We start from the raw sequence: 17,957 nt of genomic DNA, 5'->3' as shown, positions 1-17,957 counted from the left end.
GGGAATTGAACTCAGGACCTTTGGAAGAGCAGGCAATGCTCTTAACCTCTGAGCCATCTCTCCAGCCCCAAGCCACTGTATTCTTAATACCACAAAACACCTTCAGCCCTAAAGCCCCTTCTCATATGGAGGACCATGGCCGACGGTCTCTGTATGAGGTGCAGGGGCAGGTGGAAGGGCAGCCCGGGTGGCGCCCCCAGCAGTCATGTCAGACCCTGTGGGAGAGTGGGTAATAAATATATGCACAAGGTAAAGCGTCATGCTTGCTTTGAAGGTGAGCGGCAGGCCAGGCATGGCTGTGCCTATGATAATCCTGGCATTAGGTAGGCTGAGGGAGGAGGACAGGGAGTTTCAGGCCAGCCTGAGCCACTGTCTTAATCAAAAACCAGAGGCCAGCGAGATGGCACTCGCGGTGTAAGCCTAAGGTTTGCCCACATGAAGGAGGAGGGAGAAAACTAACTTTACAAACCTGTCCGCTCACCACACGTGCAACATAACACCCTCCACACACCCCAACAGGAAAATAAGTGGGGAACAGGCTACAAAGGGTGAGCTTGAGCAATCAGCTTTCCTCAATGGAATCAAACCGCATTCTATGGTGGCAATGACCCAAACGGCAAAGTTAGAGGAAATGAACTCTTCGGGGTCACTACAATTTAGGAAAACACTTCTGAAGCTGCCCGACAGCAAGTCCATGTAAGGTCCATACACTTCTACATCTTATTTTTTATGAAGACCAGACATCAGAGTGGACTCCTCTCTCTGCCTATCCAGAGTTTGATGGTGGGATATTTGCATATTGTTTTCCTGATTTTTCAAGCTGATTTATTTTATAGGAACCAGAGTCAGAGGTGTTTATCTGTTTTGGGTTCATCCCGTAGTCATCTATAGAGAATGCAGAGTTGTGTGGTTGGCTCCATTTATAGTGTGAGATGGTACTAGGAGCCACTGCTGCTCACACTGGGTTGTACAGTTTCCCATGCCACCTATGAGTGGGTACCTAGGACATAGGATTTAAGATGGCTCCTAATCAATCTCACCCAACCTGGCACTCTTGGCTAGGTGCACAGGAAACTCTGAGCAAAGTCTTTGATGACCACAAGAACAAGCTGAACTGCTATTTCTGAGGGGAGGGAAGCAGTTGCTATGGCTACCAAGACCACCTGCAGACCGCCGTGGAGGGGAGATGACCATGGTCTTAAGAAACTGGGACTCAGATCAAATCGGATCTGTCTATTTTGGGGAGGTTATTGGTGTAGGCCTCAGGAAGAAGCAAAGACCAAACTGCTGAAATGAAGATTCATGGGTGATAAAATGCCATGGGCAGAAAACATCAGAGTCACACAATGTTGAGAGATTCAGATTCAACAGCCGCATTCATCACTGGGTTTCCTTGGGCTCCTGGACAGCGTTGCATATGCCAGGTTGTGACAGGGTCTAAGTCTCTAAATTGGATTTAGGAATTTTAAATATTCTTCTGTTAAATAAACATGTGGAGACTAAGAGTCACTCCCGAGTAAACGGGAATGCACACGTGGGCTAATATAGTCCCGGAACTCTATGCCCCCAAACTGGGACTCCAAATGTAAGCATTATACTACAATCTCCTGTGACTTCAGCTTGGTGTTTTTTTAATATCAGGTTTCATTCAAAGAACTGGGCCATCAATTTAAACTCTCTAATGGGATCAAAGGCCACCAAGGAGTCCTGCTCAGTTACCCATGTTTCAAGTAGCAAGTCCAAAAAGAAAATATATCTTGGCTAAGATTTCCAAACAATAACAGAAAAAAAAAAGAATCTGCTGGTTCAATTAATCTCACACCAGTATATTTAAGATCAGAGCAAAAGCTTAGCTTGAGTCTCTATGGGTCATCCACGTAACCCTTGGCTACGTATCCTAGAACGAGCAGGGTGGCTCTTGGCACGTTGTACAAGATTTCAGGTGATGGGATAGAAGAAAGTTGGGCTACATTTGCATTTTAATTTCACCTTTCATGAGATCCCTCCCCCTGTGTGTGTGGTGTGTGTGTGTGTGTGTGTGTGTGTGTGTGTGTGTGTGTGTGTGTGTGTGTGTGTGTGTGTGTGTGTGTGTTTTCTAGGAGGCAATATGTCAAATGCTTAAAAGGAAGGGCTCAAGAGTCAGAGAACCCATTTTGACTCCTCAGAGATGTTGGCTCCCTGTCTCAGTTTGTGATCTATAAGATGAAGGGCAACTCTTTGATTGAAAGTCCATTGACCTCCACATAAGAGGTGCTTCTTAGAAACTGTCTGATTTGATGCTGATGCCACTCCCCATGGCCCTGGGTTTTTAGTTTCCCCAGATGGCTGTTAACTTTGAAAGGCCCCTAAGTACTGTGTTCCAGCACGTGTTTTCCCTACCGCCTCATCATGGACACGGACTCAACTTAGCTTCCTAAACTCTGTACCCTTGGGGGTGCTGCTGCTAGTGACAATGGATGAATTAATGAAGCACATACCAGAAAACTGATAGCCCTTGAAGTCAATGTGACATGACCTATACATTCTATGAATGAGACCTTTAAAGACCTGTCTTCAGTGGTAATTTTAGCGATTGTGGCAAGTTGGTAGAGCATTGCTTTCAGTAGGGAGCTATCCCCCAGAATACAGTAGCATGGTTTCTATTCACTCACTGAGTTAAGATCTAAACCTGTCCTGACCTAGCGGGCTAACTCACAATTCATCATTTTCTTCCTACCATCATGCATTTCTTCTTTAGGAGACAAAGTCTTGTTATATAGTCAATGTTGGCCTTGAACCCCACCCCCCACCCCATCATGCTCCTAAAGCCTCATGAGGCAGCGCTCTGGGGTTCACCACCACTCCTATGTCTTTAGGGATCGGCAAGGGGCTGGCTACTTTGAACAGCACTAGTTTATGTGGTTTATGTGGCTTGTGAGAAACACAAATCCAAATCTTTGTATTTAGAGATACACGGGCTGGAACAACATCACTAGCTAACAGGAAGGCTGCGGGCATGGTTCCTGTTCTCACAGCATGGAAACCTTACAAGGGTCACTTCATCTTACCCTCCCTCACTCCAGTCAAAACGTGGCTCCCACTGATCACTGTCACAACTGAAGTAATGATTCCCTCTAAATAGTACTCCAGACACCTACAGCATCACTTCTTCAATGAGAACAGCAGCTGGAGCACCACAGAATCTAGGAACCCTACACCGATAAGCTTCTTATTGCTTAGCTAGCATATAAACAATGAGCTTTTAGAACATTTCTGGATGTCGAAGGTCATCAAAATTCAGCAGGGTGTCATGCACCTGGGTCCTGTTTCACTAAAAATGAAAATTAAAGAGACCCTTGACATTTGAGCAAGAACTATTGCCTAGATAAAAAAAAAAAAGACACAGATCTTAAGGAGAGAATGACTGTTCCTTCTGTAGAAGATAAATTCTAACACATTATACTTTCCAGGGATAAGATGGGTTTTCTGCTATTTGAGTGAAGGTGGTTAAGGTTACTTTTCCATAGATTGCCCAGAGCCCCCTAGAAACACAGAAAAGACCACTTCTTCCCAAACTATGCCTATAGGAGCTAAAATGATGCTCAGTCTTCTGACGTTTTGACAGAGTTCTGGGATTCTGATCCAAGGGGAGAGAAATTTAGTTAACACTTGTTAAATGCCTTCAGTATAAACCTAGGGGTAAATTCTAAACTCTGAACTTTGATATTTCAGATACATCAAGCACAAATTCAAAATGAACATTTCCAGGGCTTTCTTCTGTTTTCATGCTGAAAATGATGAAATGTGTTGAGGGACACGAGAAAAGAGGGACAACCATGATTGTGACATACCGCCTTTCCTTCAAGTGCGTTTCTCTAACCTGAGTCTGAGCTATGACTATCATAACCAAGTAAATTGTTCTACCTTTTTATCTGCCATATTTTTTCATGTATTTATATCACGTTTGGAGTCCTAATAGCTCACTTCACCACAGCCACCCAGGAGTATACACCTTCATCTTATGCTATCACTTACAATGTTTCCTCCATTTCCCACCAATCATGTGATAACTTAGTTTATTGGCTGACTCATTTGACTTCACCTTAAGATAAGGTTTCCCAATTTAGCCCAGGCTGACTATAAATTTATATCCTTGCCTCAGCTCCATGAGGGGCTCACTTTTTCATACCATTTTTTTTTTCAATTTCAGATAATTATCAGTACTAACATACAAGTTCCCCATACTGTAATCATTCGATTTGTAGATACGAGAGACACATGAACTGCTGAATGTTATAAATTATAAGATAATTTAAAATTTCAACAAAGTGGTTTTAAAAAAGACAAAAGACAAGAATGATGCTGTTTTTGATGCAAATATAAAGCAAGAATACAATATCTCAACAAAGCTAGTATTCTAAAGAGGTTTTCCTCAATTTGTATTTTTTCTGCTGTCTACTCTCCTAAAAAACAAGACAGTATTTATTACAGATTAAAAATCTGAAATTACTAAAAATTAATTGATAAGTATATGGTTTTCTTTATAGGCATTATCTATTACACGAAAGCCACTGGACAGGGTTTCTCTGTGTAACAGTCCTGGCTGTCCTGGAATTTGCTTTGTAGACCAGGCTGGCCTTGAATTCACAGATTAAAGGGATTAAAGGTGTGTGTCACCACCACCCAGTGAAAAGTAATTCTATATCCAAACTAAAGGGCCAAAGCACAGTAGGTGGGGAAGGGTGTCAACTATGCAGTTGTGTGGTGTGTAGGATGCTGAAGTGAGCTCAGGACAATGCACACAGAAGCTTGGTAGCAAAAAATGAAGCAGTGTTTTTTTTTTCAAGGTCATTTGGGTGGGTTCCTGGCACGGATCCCACTCCAGTATCTGTTCCAAAATAGCTCTTGGTATCTGATAATTTGCCAAAATGGTACAATCTTTTGGGCTGACAGTTCTGGAAGAAGAAGCTGCTGCCTAGGAGGCAGAGAGCAGGAACACCCAATTTCTATAGGCTAGGGCAGGCCAATCATATCTCATTTGCTCTGAAATGGTCACTTCAGGGAGAACCAAGGTGGCCAGCCATTTGCACAGAACTTCAATCTCACTAACGTGTTCAGTTGCATTTTGTGTTATTTGCTTTAAGGCATTTCCTGGACATGGGATTTCTGAGAATTAAAATTTGAGTTTGAGCCTCTCAACACATGCTGGAAGGCAGTTTTCTTTTTAAATGCATGTTGCTGCTTTCAGTACAAGGATGTTCTTTCCTTAAGTCAGAAAGCTGAGGTTCACTTGTAGCTTCTTCTTGAAGTGATGGTTACTCATTCATCTGTTCCGGCTGATTAATTTTTCTATATGTCATTAGAAATAAAAATCTATGTCTCCTCTGGCTGGAACTGTTTGTATGATGTTTTAGGATGGTTCAGAGATGTCTTGCCTCATCCACCCCTTTCCCTCTATCCTAGTTTGCACCCATTGCTGTGATAAAGCCATGCCCAGAGCAGCAGAGGGAGCACTTATTTCACACTACAGTTTACAGTCCACCATGAAGGGAGGGCAGGCCAGGAATGCAAGCAAGAACTTAGAGGCAGAAACTGCAGCAGAGACCACGGAGGAATGCAATGGTGCTTACTGATGTATAATCATGGCTTGCTCAGTTTACTTATAGCAACTGAATCCACTAGCCTAGGGGTGGCACCGCCCACAGTGGACTGTCCCTCCCGGAAATGCCGCACAGACCAGCCTGATGGGAACAGTTCTTCAGTCCAGAGTCCCTCTTCCCAGCTATGCCTAGGGTGTCTGCCAAGCTGATAGATAACCAGGGAACCTCTCTCCTTTATTCTCCACATCTTGCCTGGTCACTGCTGCAGACCCTCTGTCTAGTGTTGGCCTCTGTGCTTTCCCCGGTTCTGTGCACTGCCTGGACTCTGCTTTCTTCCCTCCACCAGATGCAATTCTACAAGCTGCTCTGAAATCATTCTTGCACGTTGTTCCCCAGAGACAAATCAGACCTTCCCTTCAAGGTGACGTCACGATTAACTCACTTATCACCATTCCCTGGGAACACTGTCTGGTGATTAAAGATTTTCAGTCTCAAATCAAACTGCCTATGTTCAAACTACTTTGTGAAAGTCAGTAGATAGGTTTTCAGAGGTCTTAGATTTTCTCCCCTGTAACACGAGGGCCAGCTTGTTGGGGTTTCTGTCCTGCACAGTACCCCACAGCCAGCAAGTCCCAAAGAAAATCACACAGAGATCTCTGTAAGTTATAAAACTGATTGGCCCATTAGCTCAGGCTTCTTTCTAACTCTTATAACTTATATCAACTCATTATTCTTATCTATGTTAGCCACATGGCTAGGTACCTTTCTCAGCTGGGCAGCTCACATCTTGCTTCCTCGGTGGTCTGGGCTGGACTCCGGAGGAATGGGCTTCCTCCTTCCCAATATTCTCCTGTTCTTATCGCCCCACCTTTACTTCCTGTCTGGTTGACCTGCCTATTCTTCCTGCCTGTCCAATCAGCGTTTATTTAAAACATGATTGACAGAATACAGACAATTCTCCTGCATCACTCCCCCACTGGCAAAAAAGATACTGAATATTCTCTATGCCACAGGGTTTTATTGGGATGGTCCTTATTAAACACTGAACACAAGTTATCATGCTAACGACATTTCCTTTTTACCCCTCATGGGAATTACAGGGGTACAGGGGTTCAGATCTGCCCCCCTGCCCTCCAGAGTCCACCATCCCACAGAGGAACCAGACACGCTGCATTTGCTTATTTTTCTGTTGCTATAGCAAAATGACAAGTACCTGAAGCTGGGAAGAAAAATGGGACACACACACCCCACACATACCACACTCACACACATATAGTCGTATATCCCCAGCCTCCACACCAAACTCACACACAAAGGTTTATTTAGCTCGTAGCTCTGGAGGCACAAAGAACACGCAAGACCCAGCCTGGCTCTGGAGAGGGCCCATGGTGGACAGCACCAAGAGCAGCAGGAGGATACATGAAAAAAGGGATTGGATTTCCAGATGAGGAGCCAGAGAGGGGTCAAGCCATTCTCACAGCAGCTCAGGACTCCCACCAGGGTAACTTTAATCCCTTTCCTGGGCACCCATCCCCCAGGTCCTAAGAACCTCCATTAGGCCTTGTGCGGCGAACTTCTCGACCAGCGAGAAAGAACTGCCACCACACGAGGATTCTTCTCAGATCACACTTTAATTGGAGTGCCCTTGGTTGAAGGTGAGCAGAAAGCGAGGGGCAGGAAGCAAGGGGCACCAAGAGCACTAAAGCAGCTGCTTATATAGGGAATTGGCACACGGGTCGCCCTGTGATTGGCTGCCACCATCAGCTGACACCAGACTGCATTGGGATAGGCCCAAGGACCCTTATCCACCGCGCATGTGGGAAGCGGGGGACACGCAGCTCCCAAAGGCATAGCCAAATATGGAGTTGTTTATTTCCAACAAGACAGGATGTCGGCGCCATCTTGTAATGGCGATCCTGTCCGGCTCCCTACAGCCTTGTATCTCAGCAGCCTGCCTCCTCTCTCAGGGCCACAGAGTCCAGTCCTCCAAATCACAAGCCCCGGGAGAACAAACTCACACCTTGGCACATGTTAGAGCAACATTCTGTACAGAGTGTTGGAGTCAGTGCCACTTTGGTGGTGGGTGCTAGCCAGACCTCTGCTACTAGAGACCTATAGGCCTGTGGCCTGGAACATTCCAGAAAGGAGAGGAGACAACAGAACAATGGGCCATAATTAATAGGAGTGATGTGGGTACACTGAGCAATTAATCAAGCAACCCAGTGCTTGGATTAAATGGCTGACTCAGAGAGTTTCTGCATGTTGCAGAGGGAGTTTTTAAATAAATATATCGAGATGACCAACCCAGGAATGCTGGCCTTCTGCTGAGTCAGAGTGGGAGTGAGAGAGACAGGAAAAAGCAGATGAAATATTTAATGAGTGTTTCAAAGGATTTTAGTGTCTCACACTTGCTTATTTGGAATATAAATTCTGGGTAAAGAGGTCAGGGTCATGTTTCCACTGAGTGTCTGCTTTTAACATTCTAGACCTCATTCGAATGTCTCTACATTAATAGAGCCCTTTAACTCACATAAACTCTGAAGACAAGGACAAGAATTTCTCCCAGAAACACTTGACGGCAAGAACAGGGTTGGGTTTAACGGCCTGAGTCCAGGCTCAGGCGAGTGTGTGGAGTGTTTCTTCAGGAGTCTCTCCTACCTGGAAGGAGGCATTTCTACTTAACACCAAAACTAGAACTGGGCAGGGTAGTTCATACCTATTATAGCAATATGTGGAAGACTGAGGCAGGAGGATTGCTATGAATTTGAGGCTAGCCTTGGCAATAGGTGACAGGCCAGCCCAAGAATACATGAACAAGACTGTATGTCACACACACACACACACACACACACACACACACACACACACTAAAGATCGGAGTAGGCAATTATCGTCACAGGGCATTCCATCCCAGGCTGGGGGCAAACTCCATGCCAGCAGAAAACATGGGGCACAAGACTCAAAGAGGACATGGTACATGTTTTCCAGAAGCAAGTCAAGACTTAATCCTGAAGGATGACATTCAGGGCATCTTCCAGGACATATGGAACGGGCAGGCAAATGCGGCACTGCCCACTGAGGCAGGAGAAAGCCACCCAGTTTGTGAGTGGTGGTGAGAGGTGGAGAGTCACTCACCCAAGTCATCTGCAACCTCCGGGTCCAGGCGGTCCCCAAACACATGGGTCAAATAACCCAGAGAGAAGTTTAAAGCCCTATTTTTGTCTTTCCATTCTTTACCTCATTAAAAGAAATCAGGATTTTTTTTTCTTTCCTTTTGGCAAGGGGAGTGATGTTCCTCATGTATACCAGACCTACAGGAGGCCAGAGGCATGGGCCCCAGCGAACAGCCAGGAAAATCCTCACAACCTTCCCTCTCCCACCTGCCAGAGCCCCAGGGAACAAGGAGGCTGCAGAGGCCAGGCCCCCACCCTGCCCGGGCAGCATGCTGCGTGGCTAGCGGGGCCTGAGAACTTCACCTTTCACCTCAGCGCAGCTGTGCCAACAGTCACTCCCTAAGTGTCCTCTTCGTTTCTTGTTCCATTTAATTTCCCCTCTTGCGCATGTCTTGTGCTCTGTAGACAGCTCAGGTTTTAGGACCGTTGTTTATGTTTCCCCACTAATACACTCTAAGGCATTCTTCACTGTCTCTTCAACACACCAAATAAACTCCCTCTCTTCATCCTACGTCTTACCTTCTCTCTCATCCTCATCCCCGACTCCTCTTACTTCGTACTTGTAACCATCCATAGCATTAATCTCTAAAAATCTGTGGTCCCTACCAATAGCCCAACTTCCCCATCCAGATACTTTATCATCCTGAAATTAAAAGTTGTTTCTCAGAAAAGATCTAATACTTCTCCTATCCTTTCTTGCCTTATTTTCTTCCCAATCCCGTTCTTAGTAACGGAAACCCGACTGTGCTCCACTCTTCCCCTGTCTATTGTCTAAATAGGTACTGAAGTTTAGGGGCCTCTGCTGCTAACTGGCAAACACAGGAGGTACACAGTGGTGACACCCACAGCTTCAGATGCTCTGCAGCTAACATTCTTCTCAGGGAATAACAGAGTTCACCAGGGACCCTGAACTGAGGAATTATTTTCAGAACTACATACTAGTAGTTCTACATACACTCTAGTAAACTAAATATTATTTGAAAGCTGTGAATACTCTCTCTCTCTCTCTCTATATATATATGTGTGTGTGTGTGTGTGTGTGTGAATGTATAAATCTCAATGCAGTAATATATGAAATACACACACACACACACACACACACACAAAACGTCTCCAGAAACTATCAACTCTACAGCACTGTGAGAGTGCTAGGTTGCCCATAGTGGAACAGGCCTTTAATCCTAGCACTCTAGAAGCAAGAGGCAGTTGGGTTGAGGCCAGGCTGGTTTACATACTGAGTTCCAGGCTATCCTAGGCTACATAATAGGACTCTATCTCAAAAGAGAGTGCATATTAGTTGAAATCTCAGGCAGAAAACTCAAAACGAAGATTGTAAGTGTGACTATAGGCAAAGCAGCTGAATAAAATAAATAATTTAACATGCCCAGCAAAATGGCAGGATACAAAATTAGCATCCAAAAATCTGCAGCTTTCTTAGACAAATACACTGAGAAAGAAGTCCAGGCGGCAATCCCAATCACTATGGACTCGAAATGGACACCACCAACTAACTAAACACATCAGTTGAAACAAACCTAATCTAGACCTTCTGAAATATCTCTTTAGTAAAGCTTTAACACTTAAGGAAGACACCAGAAGAATGAAATACGTCATGTGGTCATGAATTAACAAGACTAATACTGTGAAAATGGCTTTGTACCAAAAGCAACTTGCTAGTTAAGTGCAACCCTAGACAAAATACAATCAAAATTCCTCAAAGAAATAGAAACAAACAAACGAAAAACAATCTTAAACTTTATATGGGAGCATAACAGACCCAAATAGCCAAAGCAGTTCTGGGCAAAAGGAATATTGTGGAACTTATCATCATCCCTGACTAGACTACACATCAATCACATTAAAAACGGTGCCATAATGACATAAAAACAGACATGTAGATTGATGGAATAGAACAGGGGGCCCAGATAAAAAGCCACACACCCGAATTTTTACAATATATATATGTATATGAAAAAAGAAACTCATTGGAGAAAAGTTGCAGGAAAAGTATGTCTAATAGAGATGAATGAAACCAGGTCTTATCTCTCACCTGCACCAGACTCAACTCTAGATGAATCAAGGACAGCGGATAAAGAAAAGAAACTCTGAAACTGCCAGAGAAAATACGGGAAATACATTCTATGATACAGGCAAAGGTAAGGATGTTTTGAATAGGGTTCCAATCTTCAATACATAAGGCTGATAGTCACCAAATGGAGTTTCATGAAGTTAAAAGGCTTTTGTATAGGAAATGAAAAGAATGTCAAGTAAAGAGAAAGCCTACCGAACGAGGACAAACCTCTGCCATCTGCACATCCAACAGAGGACTAATATCTAGAATACACAAAGAACTAAAATACTAAGCATCAAGAAAAAAAAAACTAATTTAAAATGGGTCAGAGAATCAAACAACAAAAGAAGAATACCAACAAACAAACCATAAACAAACAACAAACAAAAAAGTTTTCTAATTCAATAGCCATCAGAGAAGTGCAAATTAAAACTATGTTCAGATTCCATATGACCCAGTCAGAAAGATGATCACCAAGAAAACAAACAATGACAAATGCTGCCGAAGACACAGGGAAAGGGGGTGTTTATACACTGTTGGTGACACAGCCACTCTGGAAAAGTATGGCAGTGCCTCAGAGCACTAAAACTTAGAACAGCCAAATACTCCATCTCTATCACTTCTGGGAATATACCCATAGGATTCCACACATGCAGGGCAAAAGGGGGAAAAGTCATCAGCCATATCACCCAGCGATGAACACTGACCTCCCAGGGAAGGCGTGTCCACAACTGAAACAGTGGCATGGCTGTTAGGGGCCACCCAGCTACCTTCTGGTTGCCTTTGTGACACTGCAGGAAGAATCTGCGTCTGGAACTATGAACCTCACTGTCTCAGTTTCACTTCCATTTCTGAGATAAAACATCCTGGCCCAAAGCAACATAGAGGAAAAGGGGTTTATTTCAGCTTAAAATGTCAGGTTACACCACCCTTATATGGGAAAGCCAAGTCACAAACTTCAAACAGCTAGTCACAATCATATCCATAAATATGAGCAAAGAAAGGCATGCATGTATGCTGCCTGATTGCTAGCGCATGTCCACCTCTATTTCCCTATTTTTATCCAGTTCAGGATCCCTGCTTAGGGCAAGTATAGCCGGCAGTGGACTATGTTTTTCCATGTCAATTAACCAAAGACAATGCCAGACAGACATGCCTATAGGCCAACGCAATGTAGACACCCCCTCACTCACTTTGTCTTCCCAAGTGATTTTAGGCTGTGTGTTGTTAACAAAACTAACCTGGTCTCAGTGCAACTTTTTTGAGTAATTGTCTTAGACACTGTTCTATTTCTGTGAAGAGATACCATGATCAAGGTAAATTTAATAAACAGAAGCATTTAACTGGGGGCTTGTTTACAGTTTCAGAGGTCGGTTCATTATCATCATGATGGGGAGTATGGTGGCACATACGGTGCTGGAGAAATAGCTGGAGAAAAGCTTTATATCCTGATCTGCAGGCCAGGAGAAAGAGAAAGAAACTGGGATTGGCTTGGGCTTTTCAAACCTCAAAGCCTGCCCCAGTGACACACTTCCTTCAACAAGCCCACACCTCCTAATCCTTCTAATCTTTTCAATTCTACTTCCTGGTGTCTAAGCATTCAAATATGTGAGCTTGAGGTGCAGGTTTATTCAATCCACCGCACAAATGTACCCTGATTTTTATATTTTTGATTTTTCAAATGTCGATGACATGAATGCACTTTTCTTTGTTGTTGTTGTTGTTTTTCAAGACAGGGCTTCTCTATAGCTTTGCAGCCTGTCCTGGAACTAACTCTTGCTGCCCAGACTGGCCTCCCAAGTGCTGGGATTAACATCATGCACCACCATCACCCGGCATGAATGCACTTTTCATTAAACAATGATCACTTTATGAAGTCTATCCAGCTCCCCTAAGAGGAAACAAAACCTTTAAACAACAAGGACACCACCATGACCACATTTATAAGTATTAAATCCTTGTGCAGGAAAAAGGACTTCATCTAAAATTGCATGTCGTTGGTGAACTGGGCACCCTCTTCTATGGATTTAAGGCTGAGGAGGGTGTACCTCAGAAGACTACAAGTCCAATGCCTTCAATCTCTTGATTCTGCTTTCTGCTCCATGGGGCCCGTTAGTCTAGAAAGAGCATAGGCAAAAGCGAGAAAACACAAGGGCTCTCTGTGAATTCACCCTGAACTTGCATCATGAGAGGCAGATCCAGCCACATATATAAAACTCAATAAAAATTTGTTTCTACATCTCTACTTTGCAGTTGTCTAATTATATTTAAGATATAAGGATTAAAACTGACATATGGCATACTAAGTACCTATTTTATTCACACATACCAATGTGTCTATGGGGGTGCTAAGTAGATAAAGACAACGTGGACCAGAGGTAGGCATGGATATAAGTAGGTCATAGGTCTGTTTTCTCTATTTTGAGTCACTGGGCCATGAAATCTAAATAAATTATTTCTAAATGGCGTTATCAAGTGATAAGTAAGCTCTGATGGTGTCTCTTTTTAGATTTTTATAGATTTCTAAGTTCCAATCATGACTTTGCTTTGTCCTCGGAAAGGTGTTCTCCTCCCAAAGAGAAATGGGCTCCATCACAGATGCTGGGCTTTACTAGACAGGCCATGTTTCCCTCTTCCTGGTCCCTGCCTCCTCTTCCATTTGTCTTTCCTTTCTAAAGCATACACTTTTGTAGTCTTCTGTAACTGCTCAAATGAACTCACTAAAACACCAATGGAGAAAAGGAAAACAACTTACAATTCTATAACTTACAAACCTTCTCCGGCTACATTCTCTCAAAGTTTGGGTGATTCAATAGTTAATTAGGAAAGACGCAGAACTGATATGAAATTCATATACTATTGAAATACAGATCGGTTTTAAAATCAGGCCAACTGGGAATAATGATGCATGCCTTTAATCCCAGAATTCAGCAGGTAGAAGCAGGAGTATATCTTTGAATTCAAGGTCAGGCTGCTCTATATTTTGAGTTCCAGGACAGCCAGAGCTACATAGTGAGACCCTGTCTCAAGAAGGCTAATGAGAATAAACTTAGGCTTGTGAGCCAGGTTTTAATACAATAAATGCTTTAGGATTGAAGAAATAGGACAACTTTTCATACTGGATTTATTTATTGAAAATGGTAATAAATTGGAAATACTTTTTCTATGTCACTAATTAAATAACCATTTAAGTGCAAACTCTCTGTGGCCACACACATAAACCTACTCAATTAAAGGCAGGACAATTTCAGGAAGCAGAGGCAGGAGGATCTCTGTGAGTTTGAGGACAGCCTGATCTACACAGAGAGTTACAGGCCAGCCAGACTTCTACAGTGAGACCTCGTTTCAAAAAAAAAAAAAAATCAGAACAAATTAGTAATACTTTTGTTCAGCCACAGTATAACCAACTAAACCACAAGTGTATTTTCAAATTAGTTTTTAACACACTAAACTTCGTGCAAAAAGTTAGTAACTGCTTTATTAACTTCAGAACAAGAACCCAGAACAAGAACTTACTGGGCGAGCCAGGACTTTCTCTCCTGTCCAAAGCTCACATCCGCTGCACAGCTGGCTCAGGACCACAGTCTATGGTAAAGCACACAGTGCAGGAGGCTCATCGGCTTGAGTCTCCACAGCATCGCGGTGAGAATGCATGGGCCATCCACTAAAATACACCAGTGAGCCGGTTTGCTCATCTTAAAGCAAAGGGCAGAGAATCTTGGAGACACGGACAGAAACTCAATCATTCAAACTCAGTCAGACATTCTCCCCCTCTTCCCAGTACTTTAATGAGTGTGATGCAGATGGCAAGCAGAGAAAAGAGGCCACACCACCTAGTGTGAGAGGTAAGCAAACCAGCTTCAGTCCAGTCTGATTTGTGTTAATTCAAACAATTAAAAAAATACCCATATTGCTTTGCAGCAAGATACCTAATTTTCAGAATTCCTCTTCAAAGATACAACTGGTTTGGAAGCTTCCTTTAAAGCCATGGTTCTCAACCTGCAGGTCGTGACCCGTGGGGGGGGGGGTCACCTAAGACCATCTGCATAGCAAATATCTACATTATGATTCATAACAGCAGAAAATTACAGTTATGAAATAGCAACGGAAATAATTTTATTGTCGGGAGAGAAACTGTATTAAAGGGTCACGGCATCAGGATGGTTGAGAACCGCAGAGGTAGAGTCGCTCCAAACCACATGGTTGATGAGCCCACTAAGCTGACAGCAGATCTCAGGAAAGGCAGAGGAGGCACTGGAGAAGAATAAGAAATTCCTGTAACAACCCCCTTTCACCAAGAACTGAACCACAGAATTCATCCCAAGAAATCAAAACAAAAAATACACCCCCAAACAAAAAAGCCAAACATCCACGGCTAGTAGGTCAATGCACACGGAAGGACAGCCTGCCTGGAAGAGCTCAAACCTTCCAGAGAGGCCCAGGGTCAGGACATTTAAAAACTGGGCTTCCTTGGAGCTGTTTCCTCATCGCTGCCGTGGAAACTATTACAGAGCCTGCCCCTGTGTTTGCGCGCGGATTAGAGGAGCTGCCTGTTGTTTTGTGTGTGACAGATTGCTTGGCACACACCACACATTCCATAATCGTTACCTCTTACTATCACTGTGATGTCTCATCAGCTCGGCGTGTCCTTATTTTATCTTAGGAAGCCACTTTCTGCTTTTCCAAACACTGCTGAAAATGGCCTTCTATTCATATCGCCTTTCAAATCAGAGCGTTTTAGTCAACTCAATACAGAGCCAAACGAGTGTTTTGAAATACTACATTAAAGAGACTGAAGTCCATTCCAGAGCGCCGCAAGGCTGCAATGAAGCAGACTGTTGGAGAGAGATTTCAGACTGCGTAATTGCTAGGTCTGCTTTGGGAGAAAGGGAAAACCTGTCTCCACTTATAGTCCACCGTGCGTTCTCAACGCCTTGTAGAGAGAGTTCTGCTGCTGTCTACGGGGGCAGGCTTCAAAAGCCTGAAGACAGCCATCATGTCCTAGTTAAGACTCCCTTCCTCCGGAGCTTACGGTTCCCAGTGGCTCTGTCCCTTGGACAGCATGATTTGAGGAAGCCAGCGTGAGTTCTCCTTGTCCCCCCTGAACAACTGTGTATTGTGTTTGCAGCTTCCTGTACCACACTTGCATTGCGTTTCCCAGGGTGGAGGCTAGGATACCGGAAGAATCTGGAGACAACACATCTGCATCAGCCCTGTCTTGTGGGATGGGGCCCCATTTACAGCTGTGTGATCAATAAAAGGCCAAGCATCTTGAAATAATGGCTCACGTCTCTCAGCCTGTTCCTACTTAGGTAAAGAGCAGCCAGCTGGAGCAGTGGAAATTTGAAGAAAATCGGATTTGGATGTATGACTGATGAGCAAAATTTAAAGTACTAACAGGTCTTTAAAACAATGGATGTCCGGAGGGTTCAATCTTAGTTGATAAGGACAAGGACTTTCTGAAGGATGGACCTATGCCCTGGTCACAATTCACATGACAGGGTAAACTTCACCCCTGCCCCCAGATTCCTAAGTTATCACAGCTTCCTCCTGAGTTCCCCAAGGCAAGCTAGTTCCCTTTTTTTTTTTTTTTTTTTTTTTTTTTTTTTTTTTTTTTTTTGTTTTTCGAGACAGGGTTTCTCTGTGGTTTTGGAGCCTGTCCTGGAACTAACTCTTGTAGACCAGGCTGGTCTCGAACTCATAGAGATCCGCCTGCCTCTGCCTCCCGAGTGCTGGGATTAAAGGCGTGCGCCACCACTGCCCGGCAAACCATTATGTGGTTGCCAGGAATCGAACTTCTGACCTTTGGAAGGGCAGCCAATGCTCTTAACCACTGAGCTATCTCTCCAGCTCTAGTTCCCATTTCAATTACTGTCAACACTGCATTCAAACATTAGAGCACTTTATATCTCACAACTCTGGGTTTTGTTTTTACTTTACATTTATATTTTATTTTATACCCAAACAGCCACAGCACAGCCTGTGGGCAGAAGTCAGAGGGCAACTGGTGATGGCAATTTCTTCTCTTCTACCATGTGTATTCGGGGTCTCCATCCAATCATCAGGGGATTCTGGCTCTCCGACTCCAATCATCAGGGTGGGTGACTGCCTTTACTAGCTGAGTTATCTCCCTAGCCTGTATCTGGTTTGGGTTTTAATAATTTTGCTTTTCAATTTTATCTCTCATTTTATGTGTATGAATGTTTGTCTGCATGTATGTGTGTGTGCCGTGCATGTGTGTGGTATCTACAGATGTGAGAAGAAGGCAGTGGATCACTTGGAACTGGAGTTATGGGTAGTTGTGACCCAACCACACAGGAGCTGGGAACCAAACCCAGGTTCTCTTGCAAGAGCAACAAGTGCTCTTAACAGTGGGACCATCTCTCCAGCCTGTTTTATTATTTTACTTTTAATCTTTTTATTGCTGTGTGTGAGTGTGTGTGTGTGTGCTATGAATGTGTGAATGTATGGTGCAATACTGTTAATCTCAGCCAGATGTGTGACATCTGGTCCAGGCAGAGGAGGCTTCGAGCATCTTTAAGCTCCCTTAGTTAGGGTTACTGCTGCTATGATAAAACTCTCACAGGAAGCATTTGTAGAGGACAGGGTTTCTTTTTTTTTTTTTTTTTTTTTTTGGCTTACACTTCCACATCATAGTACATGATCAAAGGAAGTCAGGGCAGGAATCGGAAGGCAGGAAGTGTCGCAGAGGCCACAGAGGGGTGCTGCTTATTGGCTTGCTCAGCCTGCTTACTTATAGTATCAAGGACTACCATCTCAGGTGTGGCACTGCCCAGGGTGTTGTGCCCTTCCATCTCAGTTACTGATCAAGAAAATGTTCAAAGACTTATCCATAAGCCAATCTGGTGGGCATTTTCTCACTCGAGGTCCCCTCTTCCCAGATGACTCCAGCTTCTGTCAGCCAACAAAATAATTGACTACTTGGGGCCACAAGAGAACCTTCTTCCGTCATTTTTGCCAGAGTTCACTTCCTGAATATACATAAGGGTTGGTCATCAGTCTCTGCTCTTGTTCTTGCTGATCTCTGTATAAAAGAATGTTTTTACCCAATTTTTCAATAAACTTCATCAAATTTAAGATCTCGATGACTTCATCCTGTATTCCCATGGGCTC

At 43.7% G+C, this 17,957-nt stretch overlaps 1 protein-coding gene across 2 annotated transcripts in view; it reads right to left on the bottom strand.

The window, feature by feature from the left end:
- Nucleotides 1-17,957, bottom strand: part of Srgap1 (SLIT-ROBO Rho GTPase activating protein 1) — a 285,799-nt gene that overhangs the window by 116,810 nt on the left and 151,032 nt on the right. The window lies entirely within an intron of this gene.

This window comes from Microtus ochrogaster, unplaced genomic scaffold (assembly GCF_000317375.1).
Source record: "Microtus ochrogaster isolate Prairie Vole_2 unplaced genomic scaffold, MicOch1.0 UNK127, whole genome shotgun sequence".
Taxonomy (NCBI): domain Eukaryota; kingdom Metazoa; phylum Chordata; class Mammalia; order Rodentia; family Cricetidae; genus Microtus; species Microtus ochrogaster.
The sequence above is the reverse complement of the archived record's forward strand: the minus strand, read 5'-3'. Positions and strand labels throughout refer to the sequence as shown.